The sequence below is a fragment of the Pongo pygmaeus genome, chromosome 4, assembly GCF_028885625.2.
Source record: "Pongo pygmaeus isolate AG05252 chromosome 4, NHGRI_mPonPyg2-v2.0_pri, whole genome shotgun sequence".
Classification (NCBI taxonomy): Eukaryota; Metazoa; Chordata; class Mammalia; order Primates; family Hominidae; genus Pongo; species Pongo pygmaeus.
In genome coordinates this window covers 86,796,422-86,818,415 of record NC_072377.2, presented here as the reverse complement: position 1 = coordinate 86,818,415, position 21,994 = coordinate 86,796,422, and the positions used below count along the sequence as shown (strand labels likewise).

Genomic DNA, 21,994 nt, shown 5'->3' with positions numbered 1-21,994 from the left:
TTGGCCTCTCTCTTAGAAGAGAAATAAGTTGTTGGCTGGTATGCAATTGATGTGATCTAAGGTCTGAACAAATACCATTCACAGTTGCTTCTGAATAAACAAGACACTTTTTAAATTAGTTTACAAAGAATTTTGTATGCCCTTTTGGATGCTGATAAGGAGTAGTGCAGAAGCCAACTATCTCTCTTAGGTCAGCTCAAGTTAGTTACAACACTGTATCATTGATAACACCATTTTGAACTTGAGCTTCTTTTATTTTCCTTTATAGTAAATTATGACTTCTTTTTAAGCTGCTTGGGCTGCAGGTGTTCAAACTTCTGCAGCTCTGCCAAAGAGTTGTACTTACAGATCAGAAAGTGCTAAATGCATGTTTCTAATGAAGCAATTAACTTAAGTGCCCCCTTGTTGAGAAAAGTAGGCTGATACCTAAAGTGAGTTCAGAATAAAGATTAGCACACAGCATATGCTGTTAATAGTCTGTAATTAGTTTCCTGGTTACATTATTTTGTTTGACCTTATTATTTTTATTCTTAAAAGAGAAAATTTAAATTGCAAACCAAAAGTGTGGTCACAGATTGTTTTAAAGTCTTATCACATTATAAAAATTCAAAGACAGGAACATATATAATTGCTAGAAAAAAGGAAAGAAAGGTTTATGAAACTACCACTAGGCTATTCACTTCTGAGACAATCACACAACAATTTAGGAAAACTAAGTGCAAACAAAAGGATTATTTCTTGTTTAGTACTTTTAAAAAGCACTGACTATTTGCATTTTCCTTTTTTATCAGAATACCCACTCCCCACATTAAAGATATTTTACTGAATAATTTATTGCTAGCATTTTCTGTTAATAGCCTGCCAACTTGCTGGTTAGTGTTACCAAAGGGTAAATTAAGATTTTTTTTTTTTGAAAAAATTACCACAAAGTCAATTTGCCTTTAAATTTCCAAAGCAATTAAAACAAAAATACCCAGCAACACGTCTACATAAAAAGTGCTTTCCTAAAATAATATTTTCGAGTTAGATTTGTTTCTAAACATTAAGTGTAAAGAATTCACAGGATTACTAAATATCCTTCTAATCATGTGAGAATTAACTCCATTTTAATAATTTTGAAAGTAAGGTAACCACCTGTCCAGGTATTCCTGGAATTTTCCTAATTTTCAAACAAAGTCCCAAGACCTAGAAAATCTCTCGATTCCAGGCAAACCATGACGTTTAGTCACCATAAGGTAGTAAAATACAGTTATAACTGCTAACATAATCTTATTCAAAAACTTGTAATATACAGCTGATGTATAAGGGAGACATTAAATTAATCTGATGCTTTAGGAATAGAGCATTAGTACTATAAAATAAGTCTAAAAAATAAGGCCTCTTGGTTGAGGTCACAGTCCATTCTTAATTACCTCTCATGACTGTGGAATGCCAGTTGCTGCCATTCCAAATATCATATTACTTCTCATTTCCTCCGCTTATCTTTTACAAACACCATTAATAATCATTAGTTTCAGTGATAAACGTAAATTTCACTTCCTCTCCTTTCCTACTCTAACCCTATAAAGTGGGTATTAAAAAGCAATAAAATGACCTAATGTATGAACAAATTTCCCACATACTATTTAATACCTAGCTCCAAAGTGCTCTTAAAATTGGACCCTAAGTTCCAAGACTACAACTTCCTTCATATTCATCAAACGGCCACTCTTGATTACAAATAAACTTGGCAGAAAGGATGAGAGTACAGTTATCATTTTGGAAACTTTCTAGACTGTCACAAGAACACTTTAGTTCTAATTGCAGTTTCATGTGAGAATGACACTTAACAGAACTGAAGAGAAGAGATAAGATAGTACCTGAAACAGCATTAACTAAGCAGCAGTCTTTTTCAACAAGAACTTAGTAATTATGATTTCTTAAGCCTCAAAATTTTTGACACCTCTCATATTTCAATTCCAAAAAAGTGAGGGTGGTCCTATGAAACATCACCAATTAAGCTTATATACAGTCTTTTCTACTTAAAAAAAAAAAAAAAGTGTTTTTCAGAACTGAAATGTAACTAAAAGCACTTGTGTGAAAAAGGAATAAGACTTATAAACAATGTACTTTTCCCCCCCACTCACAAACCCATCATTTACTTAAAACCGCACCCATTTATCTGCCTATTTCTTAATGGCAAACAAGATGACAAGTGATAGGACTGAGCAACTTAGTCTGAGGAAAAAAAAAACAAAACCTGTAACATATCCTCAAATTCAGCAATACAAAACTATTTAGGAACTATATAAAATTACCAACATTTCACAATTTTTAACCTATAAAAATGACAATTTCATGCAGTTCAAATAATAGTAACAGTTACAAATAGCACATAAGGACTTTCATTCCTAATTGGATGAGTAATTACATATTTATCTCACACGCTTCAATTTCTCAGTCTAAGTCATTTTTGACCACATCTCTGAATACATTTTGGACAACTCCAGCAGGAGGAAGTTCCAAAGTATAAGCAAGACTCTGTTCTGAGTATAACCCTCGGGTTATACATTCTCAAAGTGGACTAAAATTTATACCTAAAATTTAAGTCAAGCTCTATTCTCTCTTGTAAGGGTACAAGTTCTAATACTTCCAGGGACCATGCAGATCAGGAGTGAGGCCATATGCATCCATTGTATGACAAGTGGGACTGTGGGAAACTAGAAACTACAAGTACCATATAAAGGTGGTAGCCATTACTCACTGCAAAGCACATTGTTATCATGGGTAAGTATTGGTCCTTAGTGTTCTGTCATTCAGATTATTCAAGAAACTGACAAATCCCAATTTTTATGCAGAAGTCAACTGGCTTTGAAATGTTGGCTCATATTTTTTTTCAAAACACTGAGTATAAAGTGTCCAAAATTATATGTGTACACCTACAATAAGAATTCTGCACCCATCCACAAACAAAAATCTTGTTGTAGGAGTCTTGGGATTCAGGTAGGAGGCTGTAAAACCCGAGTGGAGCCCAAGACTTAGGAAGGTCGTTTTGAGGGTACAAACTTGCACCTAGACACACAGATTGGGCTCCTGGGTTCAAACACAGAAATAATCCTGTTCCCCAAACGGCTTGGCTTCAGCCCCCTTTGGCTTTTGCAACCAAAACCATCTGCCAAGGGGTCCTGGAGGAATTACACACCCAAGAGCACCACAAAGGCCAGTCAGCCCACCAACATCAGTCTTGGCAGTGGACCCAAAAGTTACCCTATAATTCAGCTCCAGCCCCCCTCATCTGTGGTCCCTGCTTATTACTGCTCACACAAAAACCCAGAGAAACACTTACCCATCTGAGCCACTGGGACAGGATTGCCACCCTCTATCCCACAGCAGATCCCAAGGGGGAGCTTTCTTGGCTACAGCACTTCTGCCCTGCAGCCCTGGAAATATCCTGCCCATGTAGAGAACTGCTGGGAGACTCACATATCTGAGTCACCAAGGCAGGCTTACCAGCCTCCATCCCATAGTAGATCCTGACAGGGTTCCGTCTCAGCTCCAATCCCTCTCTGCCACAGTAAGGGAACTATCCCACCTATGCCAAGAACTTCTGGGATTCATGTAAGTCTGAACCACTGCGACAGGTGTGTCTGCCTCCATCCCACAGCAGATCCTGGAAGGGCTCACTCTCAGCTCCAATCCTTTTGCTGGGAACTATCTTGCCTGGACAGGGAACTGCTGAAAGAAGCATCCATCTTAGTAATACCAGAATAGGCTTGCCAGCTCCTGTCCCACAGCAGATTGTAAAGGGGCCCAGTCTCTGCTCTAGCCCCTCTCACTGCAATTTGAGAACTATCCTGCAAGTACAAAGATCTGCTAGGAGATTCATGATCTGTGCACTGGGACAGACTTGTTAGCCTCCAATCCACAGCAGACCCTGAAGGGCCTCTGCTTAGCTACAGCCTCTCTCTGCTGCAATCCAGGAGTAATCCTGTCTACACAGAGAACTACTAGAAGATTAGCCAGTCTGAGCAACTGGGACAGGCTTGCCGGCCTCCACCCCACAACAGATCCTCAGCAGATTTTGACAACAAGCAGGCACTTGTTCTGACATAGGAGGGAGTTTAACCAGAGTGGTCCCTAGCCTCAAAGCCTACTTTCCTACCCCACTGAGCATTTCTAATAAGCATTTCTATTGAGCATAAAAATTGGTCCATCCATCCCAATCCACTTAACCTCAAGGACCCTCCTGCAACCCTGTCCAACTGCTGAATCCAAATAAAGGAAGACATCCTGTGGCCAAGGCTGATCAGAGGAAATTTCTGTGTCCATTCAGCAGCTCAGCCTAATTGCAGAGCTCAGACAGTGGTCCTGTCAGATAAGAGAACCTATGTAGCTACCCCAAAAAAATTCAGAGCAAAGGTAGCAGGCCAGCTTTCTACAGAACCTGAAAGCAAGTTGTGTCTGCTAAGAGTTATTACTAGCTGGCCCCTCCAGAAGTATAGGCTAGAATAAATAGCAAAGTTCTATCCCTGCCAACAAACACCTGTAAAAGCTGGAAAAGGTGGTTGTTTCCACAAATGTGCAAACACCAACACAAGGACACAGGATTACAAAGACTCAGGAAATCATGACACCTCCAAAAGAAACGAATAAAGCTCCAACAATGAATCCCAAAGAAAATGGAATCCATAAAATGGTAAAAAAAAAAAAAAAAAAAAAAAAAAAAAAATTTCAGAATAATCCTTATTAAAAAGTTAAATGGGCAGCGCATGGTGGCTCACACCTGTAGTTCCAGCAACTCAGGAGGCTGAAGCAGGAGGATCCCTTGTGCCCAGGAATTCAAGGCTATGGTGAACTATGATTTTGTCACTGCACTCCAGTCTCCAGCCTGGGAGATAGAGTGAAACCTCGACTCTTTTGGAAAAAAAAAAGTTAACCACAAGAATATATAAATAGAAAATTAAATTTTGAAAACAATACATGAACAAAATGAAAAGTTTGACAAAGAAATAGAAAAAATTAAAAAATGGATATCCAGGAGATGAAGAATACAACGACTAAACTGAAAAAGGAAATAGAAAGCTTGAACAGCTGCCTTGAGGAAGCTGAAGAAAGAATCAGTGAGCTTCTAGATGGACATTTGAAATTAGTCAGAGGAGCAAAGAAAAAAAGAAAAGAAAGAAGAGGAAAGGAAAGAAGAGGAGAGGAGAGGGGAGAGGAGGGGAGGAGAGGGGAGGGGAAGGGAGGGGAAGAAAGGGAAGGGGAGGGAACAGGAGAGGAGGGGAGGGGAAGGGAGCCTATGGGGATTATGGAGCACCATCAAGAGATCTAACCTATACATAATAGGAATTAAGAAGAAGAAAAACAAAGTAGGTGGATGCATATTTAAAGAAATAGCAAAAGAAAAGTTCCCTAATCAGAAGGAAGCCAACATCCAGGTACATGAAGAAAGGAGATCTCCAACCAAATTCAAGCCAAAGAGGAGTTGACAATAACATGTAATTATCAAACTATCAAAAATTAAAGAGAAAGAAAAAATTCTGAAAACAGCAAAAGATAATAAAGAAATCACACACAAAAGGGTCCCAATAAAACTAACAGTAAACTTCTTAGCAGAAACCCCAGATCAGGAGAGAGTGGGCTGATATATTCAAACTCCTCGGGGTATGGGACGTAAAAAAAATGCTGCCAACCAAGAATACTTTACCAAGCAAACATGTCTTTCAAAAATAAGAAGGAAATAAAAACTTTCCCAGACAAGCAAAACTTTTACAACATCCCATAAATTTTGGCATACTGTGTTTTCATTTTTCTTTGTCTAAAGATATTTTTTAATTTCCCTTTTAATTTCTCAATTGACCTATTGGTTGTTCAGGAGCATGTTGTTAATTTCAGTATACTTCTGAATTTTCTGAAATTCTTCCCTTAATTGATTTCTAGTTTCATACAATTGTGGTCAGAAAAGATATGTGATATGATTTCAGTCTTCTTCAACTTCCTAAGTGTGCCTTGTGAACTAACATACAATCCATCCCAGAAATGATCTGTGTACATTTGAGAAGATTGTGTATCCTGTTGGTGTTAAGATGGAATACTCTGTATATGTCTGTTACAGTTCATTTCATTTAAAGCGTCGCTTAAGTCTAACATTGCCTTATTAATTTTTTGACTACATTATCTGTCCATTATTGAAAGTGGTGCATTGAAGTTCTCTACTGTTATTGTATTACAGTCTATCTCTGTACACCTTTTAATGTTTGCTTTATACATTTAGGTGCTCCATTGTTGGGTACATATGTATTTATAATTGTTATAGCCTGTTGGCAAACTGACTACTTTATCATTATATAATGCCTTTATTTTCTTCTTTTTACAGTTTTTGACTTAAAATATTTTCTGCTGTAAGTATTGCTACTCCTGCTGATCTTTGGTTTCCATTTGTGTAGAATATCTTTTTCCATTTCTTCACTTTCAGTCTATGTGTGTCCTCAAAAGTGCAGTGAGTTCCTTGTAGGAAGCATGTAGTTAGGTCTTGTGTGTTGTGTGTGTGTGTGTGTGTGTGTGTGTGTGTGTGTGTGTGTGTGTGTCCATTCATTTACTCCTTGTCTTTTATAGGAGAATATAATCTATTTACACTCAATATAATTATTGGTAAGTAAGGAAAGGACGAACTTTCTCATCATTAGGTTAATTATTTTCTATTGTTGGGTCTTTTTTTCTTGAAGATATTTTGTTTCCTTCTTCATCTCTCGCAATTTTCCTTTGTGGTTTGATAGTTTCCTGTAGTGGTATGTCTTGAGTCTTTTGAATTTAATTTTATTTTTTGTGAATCTCCTATAGATTTTTGCTTTTTGGCTACCATGAGGCTTACAAAGAATATCTTACACTTCTGTCCATTTTAACCTGATAGCAGCTTAACATTGATTAAATACAACTCAACACTTTTACCCAGCCATCTTATGTTTCTAATGTCTAAATTACATCATATTATTATATATCCCTTGAAAGTTTATTGTAGCTGTGGTTGCAATTAATAATTTTCTCCTTTTACCCTTGTACTAAGAATAAAATTACTCTACACACCACCATTACTGTCCTAAAATATTCTGAATATTGATCAGTATTATTTATACCATTAGGTTCTGTGCTTTCATAACTTTTTTGTTATTTGACATTAAAACGGATTTGACATTAAAAGCATAGGAAACAAAAGCAAAGATAGACATGAGATTACATCAAACTAGAAAGCTTCTGAACATCAAAGGAAACAATTAGCAGAGTAAAAGGACAACCTACAGAATGAAGAAAATATCTGAAGTCCATATATCTGATAAAGGGCTAATATCCAAAGTATAAGAGGAAATCAAACAGCTCTATAGAAACAAAACAGATAATCCAATAAAAACGTGAGCTATTGACCTGAATAGGTATTTGTCAAAAGAATACATCTGAATAACTGATAGATACTTGAAAAAATGCTCACTATCACTAATCATTAGGGAGATAGAAATTAAAATCACAATTAGATATCACCTCCTATCTGTGAGAATGGCCACTATCAACAAAAACAACAAACATCTGCAAGAAGGTGGAGAAAAGGGAACCTTTGTACCCTGCTGGTAGGAATATAAATTAGCATAACCATTATGGGAAACAGTATGGAGGATCCTCAAAAAACTAAAAATAGAATTACCATATTATCCAGCAATCCCACTTCTAAGTATTTACCTGCAAGTTTTAAAATCAGAATGTGGAAGAGACATCTGTAGTCTCATATTCACTGCAGCACTAGACAATAGTCAAGTTATGGAATAAACCTAAATATCTATCAAAGGATAAATGAATACCAAAAAATTCATCTACACACAATGGAACATTATTCAGACTTTAAATTTGTGACATCACAGGCGGAATTGGAGGACATTACCCTAAGTGAAATAAGCAAGGCACAGAAAGACAAATGCCACAGTTCTCACTTATATATAGAATCTAAATTAATTGAACTCACAAAAGCAGAGAGTAGAATGGTGGTTACCAGAGGCTGGGTGGTAGGGAGGATGGGCAGTTGATATGGTTTGGCTGTGTCCCCACCCAAATCTCATCTCGAATTGTAATCTCCAGATGTTGACCTGGGACCTAGTGGGAGGTGATTGGATCACAGGGACGACTTCCCCCATGCTGTTCTCATAATAGTGGAGTGAGTTATCACAAGAGCTGATGGTTTTAATAGTTTGGCAGTTCCCATTTCACTCTTCTCTCTCACCTGCCACCATGTAAGATGTGCCTGCCTGCTTTTCCTTCTGCCATGATTGTAAGTTTCCTGAGGCCCCACAGCCATGCAGAACTGTGGGTCAATTAAACCTCTTTTCCTTATAATTTACCTAGTCTTAGGCAGTTCCTCATAGCAGTGTGAAAACAGGCTAATACAACAGTCAAAAGAGTATAAAGCCTCAGTTATATATGAGAAATAAGTCTGACTTTTTTATTTTAGATCAATTGTACAGCATGCTGAACATAGCTAACAATTGAGTACTGTACATTTGAATATTGCCGCAAATAATGTTAAATACTTGAGGGGATAGATATGTTAATTAGCTTAATTTAACCATTCTGCATTGCATTCAAAATTATAATATCACTTTGTACCCCATAAATATAAACAACCATAACATAATTTATAATAAATAAAATTTAACAAACAAAAAATAATGAGTGTGTGTGATATTATAAGAAACATGTTTGAACTTTGTCCCCTGCTCCTCACACAGAGTTGGCAAAACCCTTGAAATTTCCTGAGTGATAGGAATGTTTTTGTTACTCATAAGGAACAGCTTTCAATAACACCTGAGTTTATAATAATGAAGTGACTTACAGTGGGGCCTCTAGACAGCCTCAGGATGGAGCTGGTCACCAGAAACACCAAGTGATTAGTAGGCTGGGATTTTCAGACCCTCCTCCCGACCCTCCATTCCTCCCATGCACCCAGACCAGGAAATTGAGCTCTATAAAAATTTGAATTGGGAGGTTTATAAGTCCATTTTCACATTGCTGATAAAGACATACCTGAGATTCAGTAATTTATACAGAAAAAAACAGTTTAATGGACTTACAGTTCCACATGGCTGAGGAGGTCTCATAATCATGGCGGAAGGCATGGAGGAGCAATTCATGTCTTACATGGATGGCAGCAGGCAATGAGACAGAGCTTGTGCAGGGAGCCCCCCCACCCCACTACCTTATAAAACCATCAGATCTCATGAGATTTATTCACTATCGTGAGAAAAGCAAGAAAAAGAACTGCCCCCATGATTCAATTACCTCCCACTGGGTCTCTCCCACAACACATGGGAATTCAAGTCAGATTTAGGTGGGGAAACAGCCAAGCCATATCAGGAGGCTTAGGAAGGAGGATCACTTGAGCCCAGGACTTTGACGTTACAGTGAGCTATGATTGTGCTACCTGCACTCCAACATGGGTGACAGAGTGAAACCCTGTCTCAAAAAAACAAAACTCTTGAACAAGGAGATGTGAACAGCTTCCTGCTTGGTGAATGCATCATGGTGCTAAAAGGTGGTGTGTCCACAGAAGGGCATTGAAGTCCTGTTCCCCTGCCTCCATACCTTTCCCTATGTGTCCTCTCTCATTTGGCAGTTCCTAAGTTCTATCTTTTGTACTAAACCAGTAAAGGTAAATAAAATATTTTTCTGATTTCTGTGACCTATTATAGCAAATTATCAAACCTGAGGCATGGTATCACAGGAAACCTTGATTTATAACTGGTTGGTCAAAAGTATAAGTGACTCAGGACTTGTGACTGGCATCTGAAGTGGGGGCAATTTTGTGAGACTGAGCCCACGAACCTGTGGGATCTGACACTAACCCTAGATAGATGGTGTTTGAATTGTACTGAATTGTTGAATACCCACTTGGTGTTAGAGAATTGGAGTTATGATTGGCCTCCAAGGATCCCAAGTCAGTTATCTTATTCCCCACCAGGGGAAGAAAAGAGGGTTTAATATAGGAAGGATATTGGGATAATCATGCTTAGCAGATTCTCTGCCAGTTCTTCTCCTGATGGAAAGGGCCTGGAGCTGAATTACATACACTGAATCACTCAGCAGAAAGCTCAGCTAGTGGCTGTTAGAAATGGAACTTTGATAGTTTCAAAATTCTAGTACTATTCTGTTAGATTCCCATGTGCTGGCCTCTCCAACATTTGAATGAAGCAAGCAACAAAATTAATCCAGATTAGAAGTCATTTGTTATCAAGGTATCACAATTTAGGAGGCTGTGCTTCTACAAGGGTAGTGTCTGATAGCACTTAGTTACCTGCAAAATTGGCAACCATCTCCAGCAGGCAGCAGTGAAACAAGGTCACACAGCTAAAAGAGTATATTTAAATTACCTTATTGATCAGAAAGATTAATCAATTGGTGGCCTCTTTATGGCTACAACTTAATATCAATTTTAAAACAAAATCCTAAAAAGATTGTCAGACTTCTTCAAAGGATTCTGAAATAGCACTAAATCAAACATATTCCTGCTTATAAACTACAATGAAGTGAAAATGAAGTCAAATTATCAATAATCTTCAAACTTCAGAACAATCAAGAATGATTATCTTATTAGAAAGAAGTTGGAAATGTTATATGCATCAACAATCTTCAAACTACAGAACTATCACGAATAATTTTCTTATTAGGGAGAAGCTGGGAATGTTACATGTCTTAGAAAAAAAAATTTATTTTTAATCAAACACTTCCCCAAAAGAATTAATGAAATGTTTATTAACAAATGAAGCCACACTAACTTTGTGTAAGAGAAGCAATTCTGCACTGCAAAATTTAAAATGCTGGTCTGAAAAGCTATTCAAAGTTAAGTTAGTTTCATAGTCACTTAATATGTTTTAAAAATTTCCCATTAAGTTGAAATAACGAACTGAAATCAACCTGCAGAATGTCAGTTGTAAAAATTCCACTCCATCTACCAACCATTCATTAAGGAAGCAGTATGTGCAAACTTTGTGTTCAATAAGAACTCTAGCAGATCAGAAAAAAAAAGTAGCAATACTTTCTCTCCAGAAACTTTTCATCCACTTAGGAGAACGTGACAATACAGAGTTCTATATAAATTATAATTAAACTTGTTAGTTATTAAAAAAATAAGTAAATATATACAAGGTAGTATATAATTTTGCTACAGCAGAGTTAAAGTAGTAATAAAATAATGACACGATATGTCAAATACCTGCTAAATGACATACAAAGATGCGGCATTTTCTAAGGTAAAAAAATTACAGGACCAATATAAACAAAAATAAGAGGTATAAGAGAAGGTTTGCCTGAGGAATCCAATGTTCAGAAAATGAAATACCAACAATCAACTAGTAGACTCACCAGTAGCAACAATGATACAATTCCAATGCCTTGAAAATTATTTTTCCTTAACAATTGAAATGCATATTATTAAATTCAATTCTGCCTGCATAAATATTCCACTTTGGCCAAGGTACAAGAAAGCCCAATGAAACATCAGAAATACAAAATATCCAGAAAAATGAGGTACATGGTTTTCATTTGAACAAGGCATGTAGCTCCAAACCAAATAAAGAAGAGACATACACCAAAAAAAATGAGTAAATTACTAAATTTTCAAAGATAAGATTGTATTAATTTTTTTGTGTATTTTAGTATGACATCTTGCTTGCTGAAACAATGAACACGCTATGACCAGGAAAAAAAAAAAATTTTTTTTTGACACAAGGTCTCACTCTGTCACCCAGACTGCAGTACAGTGGCCACTCTGTCACCCAGACTGGAGTACAGTGGCACCATCTCGGCTCACTGCAACCTCTACCTCTCAGGTTCAAGTGATTCCCCTGCCTCAGCCTCCCAAGTAGCTAGGATTACAGGCATGCACCAGCACGCCCAGCTAATTTTTGTATTTTTAGTAGAGATGCGGTTTCACTATGTTGGCCAGGCTGGTCTCGAACACCTGACCTCAAATGATCTACCCCCCTCGGCCTCCCAAAGTGCTGGGATTACAAGTGTGAGCCCCTGTGCCCGGCCAACCAGGACAAATTTTATAGGGCTGTTGGTATTCAGAAATACCTTTTTATTTTTATTTTTTTTGTGTGGAGACAGGGTCTCACTCTGTTGCCTAGGCTCGAGTGCACTGGCACAATCTCGGCTCACTGCCACCTCTGCCTCCCAGGTTCAAGCAATTCTCATGTCTCAGCCTCCCGAGTAGCTGAGATTACAGGCCTGCACCACCACTCCCAGCTAATTTTTGTATTTTTGGTAGAGATGGGGTTTCGCCAGGTTGGCCAGGCTGGACTTGAACTTCTGACCTCTGGTGATCCACCTGCTTTGGCCTCCCAAAGTGCTGGGATTACAGGTGTGAGCCACCACGCCTGGCCTAGAAATGCCTGATTTTTTTAATTAAACCTTGTTTAGAGGTTATATAAAACAGAGATATCTATTTAGCTGATGGCCAAAAAAATTCAACCAAGTTAGAACATTCCAGAACATAAAGATCATGGTTAGGCATTTAGGTACGAACATTCAGTTCAGGTATGTCTGATTTAATATCTAAGGGATTTCTTCGACTCAGGACAAAATGAGAAAGAGAGAGAATCAGCCAATGTCTTAGAAAACTGTTTATGAAAAAAAAAAACTAGATAAAAACTGAGAAATTAAATCAAGGCACATACAGAGTTGATCGCTGAACAACTGAAGGTTTGTTCTGTGTGGTTCCACTTACACACTAAAGTTTTTCAACAAAAGTTACACCAAGTGTGTCCACCTCTCCTGCCTCGTCTTCCACCTCCTCTACCTCTGCCACCTCTGCCACCCCAGAGACAGCAAGATCAATCCTTCTCTTCCTCCTCCTCCCCAGCCAGCTCAACATGAAGACAAGAATGAAGACCTTTATGATGATCGACTTCCACTTAATGAATAGTAAATATATTTTCCCTTCATTATGATTTTCTTAATAACATTTACTTTTTTCTAGCTTACTTTATTGTAAGAATACAGTACATAATGCATATAACACACAAAACATACGTTAATCAACTGTTTATGTTATTGATGAGGCTTCTGGTCAACAATAAACTATTAGTAGTTATTTTGAGGGAGCCAAAAGTTATACATGGATTTTCAACTGCATGAGAGGTTGGCGTCCCTAACCCCTATATTGTTCAAGGGTCAACTCTATAGCTAATTACAATGTACGCTACTATATGGACTTAATAAATCATTCATTTCTTCTAAGAACTCATACAATATTATGAACTGGTTAAATGATTAGATTACTATTTAAAAGCCACCTATCGCTACCGTTAGAAAGGAGAAGCAATGAGAAAACGAGTCCTGATACCCATGTTTTATGTTCTTAAGATTGTTTTAGGACTGTCGTTCAAAGAATTGGTAAGTTTAAACTTCTTCTAGAAGTCCGCAAAACAATGTAAGATTGTGTGGTTCTAACGACTTGATATAAAAGCTCAAATGTCTCCTTTGCATCAAAAAGCTCTTTGTTAAAATATAGTGATATTAAGATGGGAATTAACAGTGGTGATCTATAATATGATTTTCTACTGAGACATGTTTGTCAGATAATGATAACAAGGTCATATTCCCTTATCACATCTAAAGTGCAAAATCTTCCATTTTCTATGTTGCCATTTAAGAAGTTATCAGAGTATAAACTTTTGTCTCCCCAAATTAATATCTAAGTCATCATGAGCCAATTTCTCCTTAAGAACAATGTTGAAAATGAAGGGTTGGTTCCTAAACACAACACTAGGCAAGTTTTTAAAATTCAATTTATAGATAAGTATCATAGCACAGCTAATTTACAAATTTATAAATAGCAATGATACTGTCATTTTTATGTTAAACCCATACATGGAACTCTATTAGTATACTATATCATACAAGCATCTACCTAAAAATTACGAAGAAAAATCATAAACTTTTAAACTTTAACTTTTTAAGTGCCTCAAAGTTTAGACAGATGTAATTTTATTTTCCCTGAGCAGCTGTTCATTTGGACATGTTCCGTATTTATTGATATACTGTGTCCAATGCTAGGGTCATATTTCTTAAACAGGAACTTGGCAACTTCCAAATTCTACGTAAATATTGACATGTCTCAGCATGTCAATATTTATACTGCCAAGACTTTGACAGGTTTCAAAAATGGCTGCATCTTATTTCTTAGCAGCCACGTACTTCTGTTCCAAATGAGCAAGTTCCTTCTTTATCCAATAAAATTCTCATTCACTGCTCTGGTAAAATTACAAGTAAGTTAATAGCATTCTCTCACACAAGACCAGATTGAGCTCTTTGCTTACCTCAACATTTTAGTCACTTCTGTAGGATTAGCAAAGCTATGGAAATGAACACAAATTCAGGATACAATGTCTTCCAGGTAATATTTGTTTTTGATTACTTAATCTCAAGCCTAATTATCATTTGCAAGGACATTACTAATGTGGAAGCCTTTTCAGAATCTATAGAGCTAATCTATTTCCTTTTGTGTTAGTTTTCAGGGCTAGGTGAAGATAAAACTGATTTAGTTTATAGGCTGCGACAATAACGATAATATTCAGAGGGCAGTTTGAACTCCGGATGCCAATCATAAAGAGTAGTTGGGAAGTCTAGCTCATTATCTAGGATTAAACAAACAGTATTTTAAATGCAAAATTAGTGTACCTAATTTTGTGCTACATGTCAGAGATACTGTTAACAAACGAATCATAATTAAATCAATCTTAAGAGCAAATTTCTGTACTGCTGAAGGAAAATCTTTACAACATCTTTAAACACTCTGGGATTTCCCAATGGTACACAAGCAGAAGTTTAATGTAACATGAAGTTACTGGTAGTAATGGCATCTAGTAAAAACATAAATGCCTCATGAACACTTTGGAATTTTGGCATGTATTTCTTCTTTGGCATGTATTTCTTCTTTTTGGCAACACAAATCTCAAGAATGTTTTCCTCCCCAGAAGTGCCTAATTTCATCAACATTAAAAATTTGCTGTCTACAATTGAACCCTGATCAATGATTTCAGCCAATGCCTTAGAAAAAAGCACAACTCACTTTCATCAGGGCTGGCAGCTTCAACAATGACAAGAAGCAAATTGTCCAGGGCTATACAATGCATTAACTCCCTCCTACTTGTATCAAAAGGATACAGTACCTTTCAATTATTTTAAAGACAGCCATCTTTTTCCTAAGAAACAAGGTATAGCAAATAAGCCATTGATTTTACACTCAAAAGACCCAGGGTGGAATCAAAACTATGCTTCATAGCTGAGTGTCCTTGATCATGCCATTAATGCATTAAAATATTCACTGATTACTTCCTATGTACCAGGATTTGATATCCCAAAGATCAGTAAGACACATTCGCAACTCTCTACTGACATAGAGACACCCAAACAGAATTATAATATAAGTTTGTAAAATGCAGAGGTAGGAAGGGAGCTCCTCTGAAAAGCAGCACTCACCCTGGCCTGACATTTTAGGGAAGGCTTCCCTGAGTTACATCTAATATTATAGGAATCTTTAAAGAGAAATGGTCAGGTGAAAACAACTTAGGGATAGAGGAAGAAAGATAAGGAAGGGCATTCCAAGTAGAAGAGTCTGCATGAGTAAAGGCTTGGAGGCAAGAAATAGTATGATATATGGAAGTGATAAATAATTCAGTGTTTCAGACTGCAAATCAAAAATTACAGGTTCATGGTCAAATGCGGTGCTCATGCCTGTAATCCCAGTACTTTCACGTCTGTAATCCCAGCACTTTGGGAGGCTGAGGCGGGTGGTATCACAAGGTCAGGAGTTCGAGACCAGCCTGGCCAACATGGTGAAACCCCGTCTGTACTAAAAATACAAAAAATTTGCTGGGCATGGTGGCATGCACCTGTAATCCCAGCTACTCAGGAGGCTGAGACGGGAGAATTGCTGGAACCCAGGAGGCAGAGGTTGTAGTGAGTACAGATTGCGCCACTGCACTCCAGCCTGGGAAACGGAGCAAGACTCCATCTCAAAAAAAAAAAAAAAAAAAAAAAAAATTACAGATTCAAACACCCAATCAAGTCAGTCATTCATTCAAACAAAACCTACTGAGTACTTCTATGCCTCAGACAAATGCTTTAGAATGTGGCATAAGACCACAAAACACATAAAAATGCCTGCCTTCATAGATTTTACATTTTAATAGGGGAACACAATTAAAAATACATGTAACAAACATGTAATACATATATAGAATAATGATAAACACTGAAGTAAAAAGAGATAAAACAGAGTGGAGGAGATAGGGGTAGGGGCTATGGAAGTTGCAAAGCTTCCATTTAAATAGGGAGGTTGGGATATGCTTTACTGCAAAGGTGACATTTGAACAACATGTAAAAGATGTGAAGGAATTAGCTGTAAGGATCCAAAAGCATTCTAGATAGAAGAAGCAGTCAATGCAAAGGCCCTGTGGTAGAAGTAGGCCTAGTGTACTTAAGAAACAGGGTGGTAAGTATGGCTGGAACAAAGGGAGAGAACACAAAGACATGTAGTCAGAGAGGTAATGGGAGACCAGATCATGTAGAGCAGAGGTGTCCAATCTGTTGACTTCCTTAGGCCACACTGGAGGAAGAATTGTCTTGGGCCACACATAAAATACACTAACACTAATGATACCTAAAGAGCTCAAAAAAAAAAAAAATCTCACAATGTTTTAAGAAAGTTTACAAATTTGTGGTGGGCCGCATTCAAAGCCATCATAGGCCACAGGCAGCCTGTGAGCTGTAAGTTGGACAAGACTGATGTAGACTACTGTAGGCCAATGTAAGGCTGTTAGCTTCTGCTATGAATCAAATGAGTCACGAAAGGTTTTTAAGCAAAAAAGTAATGTTATATTCTTCTGTATATTATTTTGAAATAATTCTGAATTTACAGAAGAGTTACGAAGATAATAGAAAGTTCTCATATACCCCTCACCCAGTTTCTTCTAATGTTAACATCTTATACTACCACGGTGCATTTATCAAAACTAAGAAACCAACACTGATACATTTCTATCAACTAAACCACAGACTTTATTTGGATTTCACCAGTTTTTCCACTAATAACCTCTTTCTGTTTCAGGATCCAACCTAGGATAACATATTGCATTTAGAATCTTACACGTAAATATACAATTTTTTATTTATATTTTAAAAGTATCACTCTGGCTGACATGAGAATAGACAGTAAGGAGGCAAGGACTGAAAAAAGCAGAGAGAACAGAACACAATTACTATAATCCAAGCAAGAAATGATAGTGGGTAATAACAAAAATCTGAGCAAGAGATGATCAGTATACTAATAGCAGAAATAGTAGAAAACTGTTGAATTCTAGATATATTTCATAGAAAAAGCCAACAGATTTGTTGGAATACAAGAGGAAGTAAGGAGTCAAGGATGACTCCAAAGATTTAACTGAGCAGCTGGCTGTATAAAGTTGCCATCAATTCAGATGAGAAAGAATGGGAAAGGTTTGGGAGGAAAGGAGTTCGGTCTGGGACATCTGAGTTCAATATATCTTTTAAATATACCAATGAAGATGCAGAGGTAGAAAAAGAGGAATTGGAACATGGAGCATAGAAAACTCTTTAGAGGATTTTTGTTGCAGAGAAGAGCAAACAAATGGGATTGAAAATGGAGAAAGGTTAAGAGAAACATTTCTTAAGGTAAAAGAAATAAGACATACATTAATAGAAGTGTCTTTTTTGGTGAAACTTCTTTTTTTAAAAAATGTTAATGTGTATATTTGAGGTTTACAAGTTGACGTTATAGGATACACACAGATAGTAAAATGGTTACTTTAGTGAAGGAGATTAACACCTATCATCTACCCTATTTTTTGTGTGTGACAAGGGCAGCTGAAAATCTACTTATTTAACAAAAATCCCTAACAGAATAAAACTGTATTAACTTTGGTCCTCAAGGACATTTCAGTCTGAATTGAAAAGCCATGTGGGAAGAGAATAAAAACAAGGGGGGAGAAAAAAAGGACAAACACTGGAACATGAAAAACCTCTACCTGAGGTTAGGGAGGCTAGCTGAGGATAAGAGGAAAAAAGCAGAACAATTGTCTTTCAATATATGTGAATAACAGTGAATGAAAAAAGGTAGGTAATGTAAAAGGTAATGTAAATCAACCCTATCATTAACACTAGCAACAAAGTAAAAAGAGAAAATAGGGAGAAAGTGGTCTGGTGATATAAATGCAATACCAACTTAATACTAAAACCTTTTATAGCAGTCCTCTCCTTATCCAAGGGTGTATATCCCAAGGCCCTGCGGGGAGGCTGAACCCAACTGCCTTCAATCTGAGCATGCTTCTGTTCACATTTTCTAACCACAAATTTAATTCCCTTTTTATCTTAGCTAAGCTTTTATCATGCACTATGGCTATAAGTTTGGCAGTTTGAGGTGTGACAGTAAAACTAGCATAAATTTCTTTTTGCTTATTCACAATTTTACAGATAGATTTGTTCTTACCATAGATCTTAGCAACATCAACATAGGATTTCTTTTCTTCCTTATTAAGTGGAGAACTTTCATTTTTTGGCTTAAAAGAGGCACTTTACAGCTACTCTTTGGCATAACCAAATTGCCAGTGTCATTACTCTTATGCTTTGAAGCAATAATTAAGTAAAATAAGTATTCCTAGAACACACGCACTGTGATACCACCTCCATCAATCTGATAACCAAGCAACTAAAAGGCAGGAAGCTTATACAGCAGGGATACGCTAAACAAAGAGATGATTCATGGCCCCGGGCTGAATGGGATGGGACGGAATAAGATTTCATCACAACTCAGAAAGGCATGCTATTTAAAATGTATGCATTATTTCTGGAATTTTTTTTTTTTTTTTTTTTGAGATGGAGTCTCGCTCTGTTGCCCACGCAGGAGTGCAGTGGCACAATCTCGGCTCAATGCAGCCTCCACCTCCCGGATTCAACTGACTCTCCTGCCTCAGCCTCCTGAGTAGCTGGGACTACAGGCGCATGCCACCACGCCTGGCTAATTTTTGTATATTAGTAGAGATGGGGTTTTACCGTGTTGGCCAGGCTGGTCTCAAACTCCTGACTTCAAGTGATTCGCCCACCTTGGTCTCCCAAAGTGCTGGAATTGCAGGCATGAGCCACCACACCGGCTGGAATTTTCTACTTAATATTTTCATACTGTGGCTGATCATGGGTAACTGAAACTGCAGAAATCAAAACCTCAGATAAGGAGGGACTACTGTATTTAGTGCCTAATATATGCAATTCAACCATTCCTCCATTATAATTCCTCCTCTCCAGGGACTTTTAATTTAGCAAAGACAAAGCCATGCCCAGTAATAGCCAACACTTTCTGAGTGCTTACTGTATGCCAAACATTTGCCTAGATGATTTACTTGTAATAACTCGTTTAATCCTCATAACACTGAGGACACCTGTGCACTAGCACCACAGAAAACTACAAATATCCACTATTTTTACATATGATTCTAATATACCCATGAAACCAAAGTTGGAAATATTCTTCCAGATTCAGGAGAGATAATACTTTTTGAACAGGCCAGACGCGGTGCGGTGGCTTACACCTGTAATCCCAGCACTTTGGGAGGCCGAGGCGGAAGGATCACTTGAGCCCAGGAGTTTGAGACCAGCCTAGGCAACATAGTGAGCCCTGTCTCTACAAAACATAAAATAAAATTAGCCAAGTATGGTGGCATGCACCCACGGTCCCGGCTACTGGGGATACTGAGGGAGGAGGATAGATCGCTTCTGCCCTAGAGGTTGAGGCTGCAGTGAGCCATGATTGTGCCACTGCACTCCACCCTGGGCAACAGAGCAAGATCCTGTCTCAAAAATAAAAATAAATAATAATTTTTGAACAAAGGAATAACACAGACAGATTTTATTTCTAGTAAGGAAAGGATCCAAGATGGTTTTAAATGAGGATTCACTGCAAAGCTGCCAGAAAGATTTTAGAAATTGTGATATAATCTGAAACCCAAAAAGTAGGGGGTTTATGTAAGACGATGGAGCTAAACTACCACCTCCCAAAAAAAACTCACCACGTCAGATTAACTTTGATGTTTTACATAAATGCAATAAACATTATACATATTTGTTCAGCCTCATTTATTGGCATATGTGTTTCTCTATAGATAACTTAAAAACTGGCAACGCCGTTCTTTACTATTTTGAAGCTCAGGTACATAAGAAGTCATGGCCTAAAAATAATTAAAATATATAGATATAGCAAATCAACTGTGATCTCTAACAAGTTAAGCTTTCTGATGCTCTTCACAGGTAGCCTGAAGCAGAGCTTCATACAGAAGTATTACCTTTACATGTAACAAAGATAAAGACGATCTTCACATGAAAGCAAGGGCAGTTGTCTACAGACACATTTACTGCCCTAAAAGCCAAGCTCAATAAATTGCACAACATAATTTCCATAACTAAACCAGGTTTGTTTAATTTGAATGGCAAGACCTAAAAGGTATAATATAAAGGAATTACAAGACAGAACATTAAAAGACTTTTTTATCCTTAGGTGGAGAGTACTGTATTTTTTTATACCTTTCTTATTCCCCTCTCCCCCAACCTTATTAAATTCCTTAAAGGAACAGACCATCTTTGTTCCTATGCTGCAATCTCAAGATCCATGAATAAAGCAGGCACCCAGTAAATACTTCCTAATTTGTGTATTTGACCAACTCTTGACAATTCAATATAACAGACTCAAATATCAAGTTAGTTATAGTTTAAAACAAAACCTTTGTGTGCCCTAGTGAACAATGTAAACACAAATAGCAGAATCCCAAATTTTCTAATCATTGTGTTGCCCTAAATACAAAAGGGTCTCACTGGCCGAATACAGCTCATAAACCAACATCTCACGTGAGTTACCTTCTCTCTTTCTCTCTATCCACCTTCTAAGTCAATAAAAAATTGAAAACATTCTGAAAAGAATTCTCTCCCACCCGAGAAAAAATACACCACACATTTAGAACCAAAAGGTTGCCAAAAGGGGGCAAAGAGTGAAAAACTCTCATTTCTAATACTTTATTAGAATTCCAAGAACTATGCAAATTCAAACATGTCAAAGCGCCTGTTTCTCCATCGATAAAATGCAGAAAGAAAAACGTGTGTGTGTGTGTGTCTGTGTGTGTAATAGAACCTCACCTAATGGGATAATTAAAATCAGAAAAAGCTAAATACTACTACTGATTAAAAGTTGCCTTGTCATTTGTCTTGCCAGTTGATCTCTTTGAAGTACCTAATCAATTGCTGCAGTCCGCAAACGGCAGTTCCTTCCCATTGGTTACCACAGAAAGTTCTTTCCTGACCTCAAATTGCCTGGTACGTTTCAGCCCCGATGCCTGGATGGAACCCACAGTTTACCAGTATCTGGGAATTGAAAGGACAGGCCAGTACTGGGGAAATGCTCAAACAGCCTACTCAACACTACCCTCTGGATTCAACCGTCCTCCCAATCCCACAACCAACACAGCATTTCAAAAGTGCTTCGCATTCCCAAGAATCCCTCAGACGCAAACGGGGAAACTGAAAAGGGTGTGAACAGGTAGGTTCGCACCCTGAGGATAATGCCGAGAACCTTAGCATCCCCAAAAGCCCACAAGAGGAAGCCGCGGGAGCTCACAAATTGAGGGGGATTCTCGCACTGTGGAGTTCTAGGGGTAAGTAGCAGGGAACTTTTTTTAAAAGAAAGCAAAAAGATAAAAAGAACAGAACCTCAGATTTTTGTTATTTAAAAAGGCAGCCCCACTTCCGGATCCTACCTCTCCGTGACTCTACTTCCGGTATCCTCCAAAACACCCGCTTTCACAGATCAAGGTTTTGCAACCAATGAGAGTATCAGCTACTTCCACCGGCCTGCGGGACGTGGTCTAAATCCCGCCTTTTCCGGTGGAGATAAGCCTATCCTAGCGTCTTAATCGCC

At 37.6% G+C, this 21,994-nt stretch overlaps 1 protein-coding gene across 5 annotated transcripts in view; it reads right to left on the bottom strand.

Annotated features, from left to right (window-relative positions):
• The window catches only part of XRCC4 (X-ray repair cross complementing 4), a 269,968-nt gene extending 248,025 nt beyond the window's left edge, over positions 1 to 21,943 (bottom strand). For 2 of the 5 annotated variants that reach the window (XM_054488109.2, XM_054488110.2), the window contains exon 1: positions 21,834 to 21,938. The gene's annotated coding sequence lies outside the window, so the exon portion shown is untranslated. Of the gene's footprint in view, positions 1 to 21,786 lie in introns of all 5 variants that reach the window. The other 3 variants (XM_054488108.2, XM_054488105.2, XM_063664951.1) reach the window with 3 other exon arrangements.
• Between the last annotated feature and the right edge of the window lie 51 nt (positions 21,944 to 21,994).